The sequence below is a fragment of the Phaenicophaeus curvirostris genome, chromosome Z, assembly GCF_032191515.1.
Source record: "Phaenicophaeus curvirostris isolate KB17595 chromosome Z, BPBGC_Pcur_1.0, whole genome shotgun sequence".
In the NCBI taxonomy this organism is placed as follows: Eukaryota; Metazoa; Chordata; class Aves; order Cuculiformes; family Cuculidae; genus Phaenicophaeus; species Phaenicophaeus curvirostris.
Window position 1 is genome coordinate 61,319,041 of NC_091431.1, and position 6,701 is coordinate 61,325,741.

Here is a 6,701-nt window from a genome sequence, read left to right on the forward strand (position 1 = left end):
AGCTTGCACCAGATGCTTTCTGATCCCCTTCCTTCCTCATAAATCTTGTAGTGGTGGCTGCTGCAGGCTCCTTGGAGTAAATGCAGGAAGGGTTCTGGTGCTCTGTGTTGCAGCTCATACAATGGAGGATGTCTGAGACTTTTCTAAGACAGACCAGCTCAGACTCTCTTCTTTCAGATGCTGCTTGTTCCTTCCTTCCTTAGTGGTTGACTTGGCAAGCAGGGTGTTGTGTGGCTGTCCTTCCATCCACCCTCCATGAGGAGGTGATGTGCCTGGCAGCTGAACGAATGCCTGCGTGCAATGCTCTTGTTAGTTCCCTGACCTCTGCGGTGTAGGTACAGTGCCTTAAAAGCATGGCAACTGGGATCTGGGATTTACCTGAGTTTACCCAGGACTTTGATTTTCCACTATCTGTTAGATAAAACCCACCCTTAAGCATTGCAAACTCTTGCAGAAGAGTTTCTTTTACTGCTTTAGAGGAATGTGCCTGTGCTGTCATTGCACTTGACTAATCCTGTGGTCATACTTCAGCCCTGGGTTTTAAAGCAGTTCCTGGGTTTTAATGGAGAAGAAATCCAACGTGGCCTCTAAAAGTGAAAAGTCTTAATTTTGGGGTGATTTGTGAGATGAAAAAGTGACAAAACATTAGCCTGAAAGCATGGAAATGGAAGAAGTTGCTGAGCCTGGAGTTTCCTTCTTTGGCTTCAGCCTACCCGTTATCATGCAGTGCAAGTACAGGACTGAGGCTTAGGAAATTAGGCTCTTGCTGAATCTTCTTGGTGAAGCAGTAAAGGTGCTTTTCAGAGCTAAACACTTCCTAACCTGGTGCAAAGCCACTTGAACACTTTTTCAGAAGCAGTGACTGGTTTTGCTTGCTGCTGACCAGGAATGATGTTCTGCCGACCCCACCAAAATGGAGTCCTGGGTCCCAGTCTACTGATGATCCAGTGAAAAATTGCAGCCTGTCAATTAAAGTCAAGGAGCAGCAAATTCTGCATAAAAGAGGAAATGCTTGGCTGTTCATTTGACAAAGCAGCTGAAGAGGGCAGTGGCAACTTAATGCTTTCAAATCCTGCTGCAAAAAATCTGGATCTACTAGCACAATTCTTATGACAGAAGTTGTTTTTCTCCACAGGTACTGCTGTTTCACAGCAGCCTCTGTGCTGATACAGCACAGAGCCTTTGCCTTCGCTCTTCAATTCTACACCTTCTTCAGATCAGCAGTGGCAGCGAGGGAGGAGGCAGTGGCACGGGTTTCCTGGTGTAGGAGAGCACAAGCAACGTGTGCCTGGCTGCAGGCAAGCGTGCCTGCCACAGTGGTGCCGTACCAGAGGCAGTGACACCCTGTCATCAGAAGGCCCAGTGACAGACAAAATAAATAAGATATTTTATGGTTCACTTTTCTTATTGCCACAGGCTATGTCAAAACAGCTTAGTATTGAAGCCATTCAGATGGTCTTTCATGCTTAAAAGTGCCTTCATTTTTTTTGTCTCAATATCCCTTCACATAAGGGGCATATAGAGTAGGAAAAACTTAAAGAAGAAAAATACCTCATTGAATTACTGAATTAAATGCAAAATGTATTGTCCTCACAGTCCAGCCTGATATAAATTTCAATCTGCCATGCAGAGATGAGAGATTTCTCTTGTTCTTTGATTTCAGGAAGATTTTGAGGGGGAAAAAAATCTCTGTACAGTATCAGTTTGTGCTCTTAAATCCCAAACTTTGCCAGAGAGCAGAGAACTGAACCTGTGTCTGCAAGACCGGCATGAGATGAGGTGTGCAGTTCAGAAAACCCTAGCTATTCATCATCCAAAGAGCTAGAGGTTTGTGGTGACAATCCACAGTGTAGAACTTTGTGGATGAATAGTCTTTCCTGTCTCTGAATTTAGGGGATCTGGAAAGCACAAGGAGAAGTCACTTAAATTCAAAAGCTGATGGATTTCTATTTTGCTTGCCTTCCAGAAAATATCATGTTTGCCCAGTTCCTTCTGCTCTTTCCCCTTTATAGCTCTAGGGTTTTTCCCCAGCGAAGAAATTTAGAAAGAGAGCATAGGCTGCCCTCAACTCGGAGATAGGTGTTGACTTGGGAGGATAACATGGTGGGGTTTGAGTAGGAGGAATTAGATACAGGATGAAACAGATGAGGTGTTACCTTGTGAAAACCAGGCAGAAATGCTATGATCTCAGGCAGAATAATCATTGGATTTTTCTGCTTCCTTTGAGATAACATTTTCCCATTCTTTGAAAAATGAACTTTTATAAACACATTGTGGCAGAGACTAAGGGATGTTATGTTTGTTTTGCTGAAGAAATATTTCTTATTGAAATAATGAAATTGAGGCCATGAGTATGTGCATAGACACTTGCAGAGTCTGAGTTCTGCAAAATGGCATGCACCTATACACTGACCTCTCTGGGTTGCTCTGGAATTCATTCTAGTCATATTGATTTGGCCTTTGGGGAATAATGCACCAGTGCTTTAGACCAGAGACTTGGTAAGACACAGCATCAGATGGGTGTGAAAGTCTGCAGGACTACAGTCCAGAAGGGAGGGCATTTTTTAGTGCTTATGCTATTCCATAGAATGATAGAGTATCTCTAGCAGGAAAAGACCCATCAGGATCATTGAGTCCAGCTCCCTGCTCAGGGAGGCTAAGAGCATTGTCCAGATTCTCCTTGAACTCTGACAGCTTTTCCATGTGAAACTCTGTCCCAGAAAGAAAACTTGTTCGCAGGAGCCACTACTTGCCCTATTGCCAATCAAATTTCTAAGTGTTTGTTTCTCTAAGCAGACTTATTTGATTTCTCACGCTTTTAAAGGGTCACAAGGAAACCTCGTGAGTAGCTGTCTCTGAGGACAGCAAATGAACATGAAGTGGAGTGTCAGCACTACAGTATTGACTGGTATTTAGAATCACAGAATCATAGAATAGTTAGGGTTCCACATAGAATCACAGAATGGCTTGAGTTGGGAGGAACCTTAAAGGTCATCCAGTTCCAACCCCCCTGCCATGGGCAGGGACATGTCCCACTAGATCAGGTTACCCAAGGCCCCATCCAACCTGGCCTTGAACACCTCCAGGGATGGGGCAGCCACAGCTTCCCTGGGCAACCTGTGACAGTGCCTCACCACTCTAATGGTGGAGAAATTTTTCCTAACGTCTAGACCAAATCTGCCCTTCTACAGTTTGTATCCATTCCCTCTTGTCCTATCACCACAAGCCTTTATGAATAGTCCATCTCCAGCTTCTTTGTAGGCCTTTTCAGGTACTGGAAGGTCACTATAAGATCTTCTTGGAGCCTTCTCTTCTCCAGGCTCAACAAGCCCAAATCTCTCAGCCTGTCCTCATAGAGAAGGTGCTCCAACCCCTGGATTATCTTCATAGCCCTCCTCTGGACCTGTTCCAACAGTTCCATATCCTTCTTACATTGAGAATTCCAGAACTGGATACAGTACTCCAGGTGGGGTCTCACAAGAGTGGAGTAGAGGAGCAGAATCACTTCCCTCGACCTGTTTGCCATGCTTCTTTCAATGCAGCCTAGGATACAGTTGGCCTTCTGGGCTGCAAGTGCACATTGCTGGCTCATGCTGAGCTTCTCATCAACCAGCACCCCCAAGTCCTTCTCTGCAGGGCAGTGATACTCAATCATGTCATCCCAAATCGTGCACTGAAATCAGGGATTGCCCTGACCCAGGTGTAGGACCTTGCACTTGACCTTGCTGAATCTCATGAGGTTCTCACAGGCCCACTTCCCTAGCCTATCTAGGTCCCTCTGGATGACATCCCGTCCTTCCAGTGTGGCAACTACACCACTCAGCTTGGTGTCATCTAAAAACTTGCTGAGGGTGCACTCAATCTCATTGTCAATGTCATTGCTGAAGATATTAAACAGCACTGGTCCCAGAATGGACCCCTGAGTCCACTTGTCATGGATCTCCATCTGGACTTTGAGCCATTGACCACTACTCTTTGAATACTACCATCCAACCTGTTTCTTATCCACCATACCATCCAGCCATCAAATCCACATGTCTCCAATTTGGAGAGAAGGATGTTGTGGGGGATCGTGTTAAAGGCTTTACAGAAGTCTGGACAGATCACATCCGTTGGTTTACCTGGGTCCACTACTGTGATCTCCCCATCATAGAAAGCCACTAAGTTGGTCATACAAGATTTGCCTCTGGTGAAGCCGTGCTGGCTGCATGCATTTAGATGCCTTAACACATCCTATGATACAATTGAAGGATGCACATGTGCAAGTTCTAATCTTCATTGAGAAGAGCATGACATTGCCCTGAGTACATCCTATAGACAGAGCTTTTAAGGAAGATATACAGAGAACAGTCCTGCAATGTCACAGGGTGATTTGCCACACTTGGGAAAAGCTCCTTTCTCTACTCACTTTGGTTACACTAGTGTCGGCTTTGTGATCCTTGTGCAGACGCTTCGTTCCTCTGATCAGTTCATCTGCTTGCAGATGAGCTAACAGCATCCTGGGGCACACTAGCAGTTGTATGCAGCTTCACCAAAATGAGAGTTAGCCCAAGCAGTCGTCTTTGTTGCTGTGACCCATCAGCTTCAGGCAACTGAGTTAGGTTCACGTGAACACCCACCTAAGGATTCAATATGTATGCAATCATGCTATTCAAAGCCCTGACTTAGACATAAAATCTACAAATGCCAGTCCCTATTTAACATTTCTGTTAATACTAACTGTGATGCTTGTCTGCTGACTTACTTTGCAATTATGAATGGCACAGACTGCATGAAGTGATCTCTTGTAATAATTTTAAAATTTATGAACTTCTTTAATAACTCCTTGTTTTCCTGTTAAGAGTAAGTATCAAAATAGCTTCTCATTTAGAAGCTTTTAGCCATATGCATTAGACTACTATAAACCTTGCTTTGCAGCTCACAGCTGTGGCTTGCTTCTACAAGCCTTGGAGAAGCCAGGCACCTCCTGTCTCGGGTCCCACTGGGAGCAGAGAGGCTGCCCTCCATGACCTGGAATTGCTGAGGGTTAGAAGATGCTCTCTGAAAGGTAGAAGCCAGTATTTTTCACCTAACTTTACAAATCCCACTCAGCAGCAACCATGGAGCCAGAGCGATGTCTAGTTTGATTTCTTACGACAAGTTTACAGAATGTAATAGGAATCTGACAGAACATCGCTTTGCTAGTTGTGTCCTCAAGTTACATAACAGCACTTCCTTGACTAAACTCAGAATTAAAAGGAGAAAACAAAAAAACCCAAAAACCCCAAAAAACCACTCAAAACCAAACAAAACAAACTGTAAAAGCAACTGGAAAATGAAACTATGCAGGAAGCTCAGATTTGTTTTTCTTTTTCAAAGATATCTATGACCTTGGGTCCCAATGAATTGGGAAATATGTTATAAGAACTCTGACATCCTGACATGTTTCTGCCAGTCTGCTGGAGTGAAAGGGTCCTCAACGTAGCGTTGCCATCCAGGTGGAATGTATGTCAGGTATTTGAGAGGTTTTGGGTTCTATACTAGACTCTACTTTTTTAAGGACAAATTACTTCCTTTGTTTGTGCTCATCATTGCTGTGTCTGTTTTTCATGGGTGCATTTTCTTGCTTTCCATTTTAATTCCTGCCCTGGCACCTCAGTCTTGGGGTAGTTCCTGTGTTGCAAGAAACACTTGGCAGCTGTAGCTGGCTGCACTTCCCCAGTATATTTGCACGCTCAGAGCTCATCATGGAGGGCAAAAGGAAAACAAAGGTAAATAACCTGCAATATATTTTGATTTTTTGTTTCTCTGGGAACCATGGTTTTGCTCCCAAGAGAGGGTGTGGCACCAGACAAGTGTTTTGCCCTGGCCTGGACTCTATGTCCTGTTTCCTAGTGAAAGCAATAATAAATTGTGAGCATGCACCTACTTATCAGATTCTCTCTCTTTTTCCTTCAAACTGGAGTGGAGAGATTGTGCAGCTCTATGAGGCAGTACAAGGACACCTGCAATGCATTGAGCACTTACGGCCTAATACATAGTTATTTTTATTCCGCTTAGCTCATATTGGGCAACTACATTTGTGTGTTCCTCCACAATTCTCTAGAACAGGTCTTTCTGCGGGGTGCTGGTGGAGAGGCCATTTTATTCTGACCATTCCTGCCGTAAGACCAGACCTGACTTCATTAGCAGATAACCAAAACAAACAAAACTTCCAGCCTTTCATTTAAGAGGTTGCCACATCATGGTCACATTAATCTGCAAAGTTGACTGACTTCGAAGCCAACTATAAGTTAATAGGGAAGCTTTTTTGTTTGATTCAATGCAAACAGGTTACAAGACATACAGAGAAGTCCTTTGTGTTTGTTTGTTTCTTTAAAGGGTTTTATTAGTCTACCTTGTACTTACATTTATATGGCTGTTGATATGCTTCTAATGTATTGATTAGCTGGTGTTTTGCTCGCCGATGAGAATAAACAGCATTTTCTATGTACAATACAGTGAAGGAACGGACAAAGTAATTAAAGGTGTCCTGTAGGGCTTCATCTATTTTTCAAACCCAGCACCATCGCTGCAAGAAGCCAGGAATTCAGGTAAGGAAAAAAATGTAATATCTGTTCTCTTCTTGGTTCTTTGTCAAGTCTGCTTATTTCTCTGTCCTCAGTTTTACCATACTTTGATACACTCAATTGATTATACTTAAATCTCTCTGAAAGTCTTGT